At 46.1% G+C, this 8,799-nt stretch overlaps 1 protein-coding gene across 5 annotated transcripts in view; it reads right to left on the bottom strand.

The window, feature by feature from the left end:
- Window positions 1-8,196: 8,196 nt before the first annotated feature.
- The window catches only part of ST7L (suppression of tumorigenicity 7 like), a 35,529-nt gene continuing 34,926 nt past the window's right edge, over window positions 8,197-8,799 (bottom strand). For all 5 annotated transcript variants that reach the window (XM_080569397.1, XM_080569395.1, XM_080569396.1 and 2 more), the window contains one exon: window positions 8,197-8,752. The gene's annotated coding sequence lies outside the window, so the exon portion shown is untranslated. The remainder of the gene's footprint in view (window positions 8,753-8,799) is intronic.

Here is an 8,799-nt window from a genome sequence, read left to right as displayed (position 1 = left end):
TGTTTTTGCTTTTTGAATTTCTGCATACCCAGCTGTGTGCTTCCTCCCAAGTGGGACTCCGCCTGCAGTTCTTCCTACCTGCTTGTCCGCAGCTCCTGCCACCCTAAAGCAGGGACCTCCCCACCCCAGGAATTACCCCCTTGTTTCTCACACAGCAGAGCCGTGGCATCCAGCATGCAAATCCCCCAGGGGAATCCTCACAAGCAGCAGCACGCTCCAGGACATCTCCTGACATAACACTGGGTCAAGCAGGAGGCACCAGATTAGCTTCCAAATCTTTCCCTTAAAAAAAAAAAAAAAAACACCACACCCACCCACCACCCAAAGTCAAAAGCTATCACTTAGAATTGCAGCTGATGAGAGGAGGGGCAGGGAGCAGCAGAGCAGTAAGTGGATGCGTTACGGAGATTAACCCCTCTATCTCTAGAAATTTCCTCTTTTCCCCCAGCTCAGGCAAGCACTGATTACAGAGATGCTTTGTTTAGTACAGAGATGCTTTAGAGTCTGACCAGAAGTTACCAATCCACACAAGCTGCCAATGTACAAGAGAGCTGAACCCACTAACCAAATTGATCCATCCCCAAATTTACCCAATCCATGGCAGTTCCTGAGCGTATCCTGGAGCTTAGGAAGTGTAATGTCCTGTGACACGGCCGTACTCTTATCTGCTCACCTCGGCAGGGTCTAGGGCTGCAGTGGCTAATTAGCCACTGGACTAATGAGTGCACTAGCCCTAACTGCTGGGGGCACCTCCGCACTTCCCTCTCAGAGCTCAGCAGGGCAGGGTGCGCTTCCTCACGTCTGAGTCAAAATGGTACTGGTTTTCTGCATATTCGTCATCGCCGTGCTGAATGGCAGTAACAACATTTCTTGCATGTCAGGAGATACTCGAAGCATGTTTTCATGAATGCTGTAAGCTTACAACAACAGGAAAGGACAAGCCAGCGGTGCCACTCATCTGTAAATACTTCAGCTCGGGTCTGATTTTGTACCGCAGCTGCCTCTAGAAAGGCTGTCGTGTCTCTGCAAGGACGGAAGGTTTTCTCCTGTCAGCAGCGAGATGTGGCTGCCCAGCTCCCTGTCTGCACAGCACTAATGCTGGAAGGAAGGGTCAAAGAGCAGGATGGGATTAAAGCAAAGAAGATTATTCAGTTCCTAAGCCACCCACTGGCCACCGCATGAAGAGCCATCTGAGTGAGGATTTTACCCAAGGGCCCTAGGAAATACTAGCCTGAGTGGTGAGAGGAAACCACGTTGAGAACTGCTTTGATGGGAAGTGCTCAAAGAATTTAACCAGCCTGCCATGGGGCCAGGCGACAGCACCCCGCTCCCAACCGGCCAGACAGAGGCCAGAGGGTGCTTATGCAGGAAAAGGCCCTTCAGCAGAGCCTCAGACGAGCAGAAAGGTGACCTTTAACAGAACTAGTAAAAGGCACGAGGATCCCATCTCTCCACTGCCCGGCTGTGCTTCTTGCAGAATTAAACCAGCTCCATCTCCCTGCTGAGTCCTGCACTGATTACGCACAAGAGGGCTCAGCAGCACTCTTCTTCCCCTCGCTGCTCACGCAGACCTGCGTTCAAGCTGATGTTTAGCTTTTCACCAAGATTTGTTCCGTCTCTAAGCTGTGTCAGGAATGCTGGCAGGTGAGCGGGAGGAGGGCTGAGCCAGGCCAAAGGCATTTCAAGCCCGCTGCAGCAGCGTTCACGAGCGTGCAGGCAAATCTACTGGGAAGAGCGCTCTCATTTATCTTCATTACTGCTCCACCTACCATCAATTTACGACAGGCTTTAAAAAAATGCTGCCCCCTCTGCAATCAATCCAGGCCTCTCCCCCCTCGAGCTCCCAGAGCAGCGCAAGCTGGGAGGGACCCCAGTGCCCTGGGACCTGGGGTCGGCTGCCGATCAACATTTCTTCTTCCCCAGCACTTCTGGGAGTTCTCCCCCAGCAGAAACACTGCTTCTGAGCAGATCTGTAGGCCCACCTGATGAATGATACCTCCATCTTGTCTGCTGCTAACAGATTTCTTCCCTTTGCAGATATTCAATGTTGTAAAACAAAGGAGAAAGAGCTCTTGAGGACAGGTTGTCTTGCCTTTATTGGCTCTCCCCCTTCCTGTATCAGCACCAAGATACTAGAACTGGATGCCTTTGTCACTTTAATGAACAGCCACAGCTGAGAAGGCAACCCTCCATACCCATACCTGTTTCCACTGGCATGACTGAACTCCGTGGCCTCACTGCCTTCCCCTTTTGCTCTTCTGCCCCCACATCAGAAGAGCAAAACTACTTCACAACAGGCACGAGGATTACAGAAGCACCTGGAGCAGCTGCGGGGATAGCCCAGTAGCTCGAGTCTATCAGGCAGAAGAGGCGTGAGGTTCTTCTGCAGAGGGCTATGTGCGACCGTGCTCGTTTCTTGTTTATTAACAAGCGATTAGCAAAAGCACGAAAAGCACGATGCCCAGGAGTCAGAACGCCGGTTAACTAGAACTAACTTCCAGTGCTTGCGCAGGAAGACGGCCCATTGCAGGCTGAATGTAATTCAGACTGCTGGATGTCTTCTTGCATATGAGGCCTCCCGAAACTCCCCTTCAGTGCACTCATCTTCAGAAAGCAGATGTTTTCCATCTATAAAAGTTTATGAAGGCTGCAGTCTTGTCAGGGAATACTCGGTTCCACTCACAAGCCCCTCTTAAGTAATCTAAAACGTACAGGGAACCTTTTATGGAAGATCATGTTCTAATTATCTCCCAGTCAAAAGCATGGCTGAACTCAGAAACAAGGAGAAAAAATGGCTAAATGAGCTCCTGAACAAATTACCTTCTCTGAAGAAGCTGGACAGGACACACAGGAGGAGGAGGAGGCAGAAGACATCAAACCCACAGGACCTATACAAACACAGGGCATTCTCTCTACTAAGCCACACGCAGGTGAGAGAGGGCCTTAGCCCAGGCACCACCACCATGCTTCTGGATGGGCGCACTGAAAAGATGGATTTGATTTTTGACCTACAGCAATCCAGAGTGCACACACTGCTCAGTTACACCCTAGTCCTAAAAACCCCTCGTCACAGCCATAGACCCTTCCTGTTCACCACCACATCCACGCTTACACAAAGGCCTCTGCTCACGTACCTGTGCCAACAGCCGCTTCCTCCAGCGAGAGCGAGCTGCACGGGGGTTATCCGAACAGCCACACAGCCTGTAACAGGTCCAAGTCTCGGGGACAGATTTGTTGGGGCATTTTGACTAACATTTGCATAACCTGTCAAGATCTGTGTGGGAGCTTTCATATCCCTCATTACTGAACACGAGTCATGAAGGGCTGCTCCAACTAGCAGCAGGGGATTACTGCTCTGAAATCGCAGCTGATGAGTCACTGTAGGAGAATGCAATAGTCACATACTGTCACACTTCTGTAACTGATGATAGCCTGCAGCCAGATTAGAAAAGAAATCAAGAGGTTCTTAAGAGAAGAATCTGAGCTGATGGGGCTACAGTGCGATTGCACAATTCGATGCATCCAGAGTAAAAGGAAAATGTCATTGACCAGACATAACCAAAGCAAGAAGATCCCCAACAGAGAACTGTATTCATCTTCACGGAAGCACCCTTACTGATGCAATAATGTGGGTGTGTTACTGAGCATTCCCCAAAGATCAGACTCACCTAAGAGCCTACCAAAAAGTAAGACACAACAATCGAAGCTGGAAAAGAAGAGGAAAATTCCAAGCACATGAGCAGCATCCCAGATCACTGTCTTCTTCCTGCAGCGCTAAGGGCTGGGGCGTGCAGAGCACGCCTCGCTTCTGAGGCTCAAGAAAGGGAAAAGGGAGCCAGGAGGCAAGAGGCAGAGTTTGAAAGTGAAGTTGCCTTTCCTCTCTACCACCTTTGTTAAAATTGGGTGGAATTCAGACCACAGAAGACTGAACACAGAAGCCCACTGCTACTGCTACTGTCAATGTAACCTGATGTTTAGGGGACGTTTTCCCACCATACACAGACCAGAACAGCAGGCACATCACCGATGCAGCCATGCAGCCTTCAACTGCAGAAGAAAGAAACAAGGAGCCTGCTCGTTCTTTTTATCAGCAAAACACGGGGACGCAGGTACTGCTCTGAGGCTGGCAGAATATCAATCCCATCTGCTCTCGCTGCCCTTGCTACCAACACCGTCCTCTGCTAAGAGCACAGCACCAGCGCACATCTGCTCTCTACCTCCACAGCTGGTCCTGGTCTGAAGTCTCAGTGCAGCTTCATGTGGCTCCCAACCACACACCCCATATATTAGGAGTCTGGGAGGTGCATCTCCCCTCAGCCTGTCATCTCTGGGCAGGGGGGAAGGGCAAAACTAATTTATGTCTGTAAGACCCCCACATGTACGTCTCCTTTTCTCTCTCGAGTTCGCTCTCATATTTAGCCTCTCCAGCCTGCTGGCACAGGAGGCTGCTGATGCAGTTCGTAGAGGTGCAGGCACTTCACTCGCCCCCCTCCCCCTGGAATCTTCCTCTCACTTGTGGTCCTTGGGATTCACCCAATGTTTTTCAGAAAAAAAAAGAGGACCTCAAGACAAGTATGCATTTAATAAGCAGTGAGACAAATAAGCTCCAGTTATCCCAGCAGAATTACAACACCAGAGAACAATTTTCTGCATTCCTCTGAAGGCCTGAAGGAACCCAATTGCCTGCTCTCAGCCTAAATAGGTACCAGACACCAAGTGCTCCATAAGCAAACAGAGCCCTCAAAGTGCAAAAATGAAATAAGTAAAAAGCTTCACATTACATATAAACCAGCCGTTTGCACCTTGTTATTAATGGTCTTGACTATGACCTTTAAACCCTGCCTTGCTCAGAGTCATGGATCTACAAGGCTTGGCACCCTCACAACAATTCCAGGACAAGGAGGCAGGAACTAAACAGGCCTGGCCGATGCTGGAGGAGATGTGGCAAGGAAAAGCAGAGAATAGGAAGCCTGGGCCAGGAACCGCTCCAACGCGGCAGCCAGGGCTAAGAGGGGGCCACCTCCAGCACACATTTGTCGACACAATTTTGGTGACTGCGGTTTCGGACAGGATGGAAAGTCCTGTTGCCACAAACATGCCTGCACACAAGCTAGCAGTGCATGTGTCCCCCCCCGGTTTCGGGAACGAAGGACTCACTTCAGAGTATACAAGTGTAAGAGAGCTCGCTACCTAGAGGATAATTCTGATGTGGTTTATTAGCACAACCAAACTAGAGCTGCTTCAGGCTGACTCTGTCAACCAGAAATATTTATTAGCCTAACCTGCCTCACCACTGCTTTAAGAGCTTGATTATGTTAATATTATAAAACAGTGGAAAGTTTTACCCCTTGAAAGCTGTTCAGCACAAAGTCACCACCTCTGGAGGAGACGACCCTGCAGTGCAAGTGTCTGAAGAGTGCTCTGGAGGCACTGTCACATGCCTGGCTCGCTCTCACATCCTTCCCAGGCAACTGGCACGGGCCACCGTAGATCCTTGGTAGGACCCACCATACCTGTTATGGACTGAGTTGGAACACTCCTCCTTGTACAACAGGGCAGAGTTACAGAGCTTATTAATTCCTCAGATAAAGTATGCTTATAGGAATAATATACCTGATGGACATTTGTCAGGCTTAAAGGATTAGCATATCTAAATTACATCAAATATCAAATAGTATTTGGGTGTTGAACTTCCAAAGACTTCATCTGAAGTAAGCCAATATTACAAAGTTCTGCTTCAGTAAGAAAACAAGTCATGTTTGTGTGATCTCTCTAGATGCATATGCAATAAAGGCCCTGTCCACAAACATATTTAGATACTTTTCATTAAAATCAGTGGTAAAACTGGGCAAATTCACATGAGAATTTAGTTGCCTAACTGCTTCAATAGCTTTACTACCTACAATAATATTTCCCTCTTTCCTTCCTTCCTGTCCTCTTTGGAGATCACTTACACAAAAGAGGTTAGCAGGAAGAAATGCAACGTTCCTCTACCTAGACATTCTGACCAAAAATTACTCTGGTGTGAGATGCTTTAAGACACTTTGAGCAACAACAAAAAAACACACATGCAAATTCAAATCCTGCCAGTATGAATCAAAGAGACTACAATTATGCTGCTTCACTGGCTACTCCAAATGAAAATTGGAGAAGTCTACATTACATACAACCTACAAAAAAGGTTTTTGGCATCCCAGTGTCTATAAGGTTACCATAGCACATGTTTCAGGGAAAACAATCAATGTTTATCTGTCCTGAGTCATAACTGTCTTGTTACATATATATATAAAAGCAACCTAACTGCACATGGATTGATATGGTATTGCTATGGTATGCATCAGGTGGTAAGTCCCTGCTCCTAAGTGGCTAAGGAATGTTGCTATAAAGCATGAACGGTCCTGCTAGGAAATCATACAGAGAGCTCCTCCTTCCTCAAGAATTACTGGCACTTCTAGAAAGACAGGAAGATTTTCATTACATAGACTGTTGCCAGCTATACTTTCAGCCTAAGCCCATCCCCTTTCTGTTACTGTTATGTCAGGGGAGGACAGTGAAAGAAAGCAGCTCTTGGGATGATACATGGGAGGCACTGCTTCATTTATAACCCCACACAAATGCTGGAAAATGTTCAACTTTAAAAAGCATTAGGTTGGTTACCTTATGGGCCCCTGTGGACCAAGAAGTGAAATTGCATGAACACAGCGTATCTATTAATCACCACAACGATTCCACAGTGAGAAACAACCCCAATGGCTCACACTCAACTGGAAAGAGAGTTGAGAAAATCACCTACTAGTAGTAAGGCAACTCAAAAACATCTTGGTAGCACCTTTCTGTAGGGCTCCTCTTGTGACTCCTCAATGAATTCAAGTGTTTAGCTTGGATTAAAGCCCAGTCAATACAAATATACAGTGGAGAATAACAATGGCATTTCTACCTAAACATGTGTGCATCCTCTCAGCCACGCTTGCAAACAGGAGACACATAGGTGACCATCCGTTCTACAGTCCTTTGTTTACAAGGTAAAGAATTTGAAAAACTCAGCCTTCTGCATTAAGGTAGATTATAGGTCAATTCAAATGGTCTAGGATAATACACATTGCGTACTTTCATTTTATATTCTGCCAAAAGCTGGAATGACAACTCTACTATTTGCACGTGCCAACCAGGCCTTTGGCAGGGGGCTCTGCAGAACAGAGAGTACTAGAAGCTGTAACTGTGCTGAAAGAAGACTTTTAGAGAATCAGAATTAAGGAATACTTCATCTGTACTAATTAAAATATCCCCTCTTTCATAGGAGTCCTGCTTATGTTAAAGAATCAAATAACTTCAGGATGGAAAAAAAAACATCTGCTGATTGATTTAGGTACTACTTCAGAAAATAGTGTAGGCTACAGCAAGCTTCTTCCATTCAGGATTTAAAAACTAGAATAATTTATGACACCTTTCAAAGAAGCCATCGAGGTCACAGCTTACATCAATCTTTCACAAAGATTCAGTGTAGATTAAGCATGTAAAATCTCCCTATTTACTATGGATAACTGTATGTGTATGTCTGTGAAATGTATGAAGATGGGCAACTTCATGTGCTCAGAGTTAGCATTTATCCACAAGCCCGTGCTATTTTTGCCACTTCCACATTTTAAGACACCTTGTCTAACATGAGTCTGCTTCCTCAATACTGAGCAGCAGACCCGAATGTTAAAGAGTTGACATTTTCTCTAATGGGGGAAGAGTGGAAATGGAGGTCACACCAATTACCTCAAAGCACTTGGCTGCCACAGCTATCTTTTCACCTTTGCAGTAAACAGACCCTTGTGGCTGGTTCATATGTGAAGTAATTCCTTTGAAGAGTGCTCCACACCTCAGTTCTCTTCAAGACTTGATATCAACAATGATAGTACTTTTTCTTTGGACTAACACTTGAAAGTTCGGGTCTCCCAAGCAGACTCCCGTGCAGATACCACAATCACTTTTGGCAGTTTCAGATATCATCCTGCTTTTCAACGCAAAGGGATTTGAAAGACAAAAGATGTACAATTAAATCTAAAGAAATAACAATATGAAATAGAGGAGCTTGTACCACAATTTCCTTGTGTAATGCAAGCTTACAGGATACAGAAGAAACAAATCTTTGTTTGTACGCTATAATCTGTATTAAAACAGCAGCTTATGAATTCAATGAAACTCAATGCGTTAAGAAGTAACCTTTTAATAAAGAAAGCAGAGCCATACTTTGCTCTTAACAAATATTTTGAAAAAGGCTTACAAAATTAAATCTAAGCCAGTTATCTGGTGCGTCTCCAGCTGAGAAAGAAGTGTCAATACTCAAAACATCTGCTCAATTTGTGTTCTCTCATTTCTTACGGAGGAAGTATTAGCTTCCTGTTGTACAAGCGATTAAGAGAGCAATGAGATTATTGCTCAACAAAAACTATTTTCTTAGATGACTACAGACGCCAAGGCCAAAGAAGAAATTCATACATAAAGCACCATTACCAACATGGAAGCCTGTGAAAGACACCGGTTTGAAGAGCACACCTTTCTTTGTTGCCTTCCCCCCTTGGTGTCAGCTAACCATGCCCAGTTGGTGCTGGCAGAGACGCCTGTGGGAACAATGAAATCGAAGCATCGTGGAAAGCATGCTCCGGTCAAACTGGAGTCAGCTGATGCCATAGACTGGACAGCACGAGGACCTCAGTGTTTTCCATAGCGATTCCATAGCGAAGGGTAAAAGGACAGTCCCAAAGAACTGGAAAACAAAAAACAGATCACAGCGATAAATGAGCTCAAGTTCAA

The sequence above is a fragment of the Anser brachyrhynchus genome (genome assembly GCF_964034855.1).
Source record: "Anser brachyrhynchus genome assembly, chromosome: 27".
NCBI classification, from domain to species: domain Eukaryota; kingdom Metazoa; phylum Chordata; class Aves; order Anseriformes; family Anatidae; genus Anser; species Anser brachyrhynchus.
Note: the sequence above shows the minus strand (reverse complement) of the source record. Positions and strands in the feature narration are given on the sequence as shown.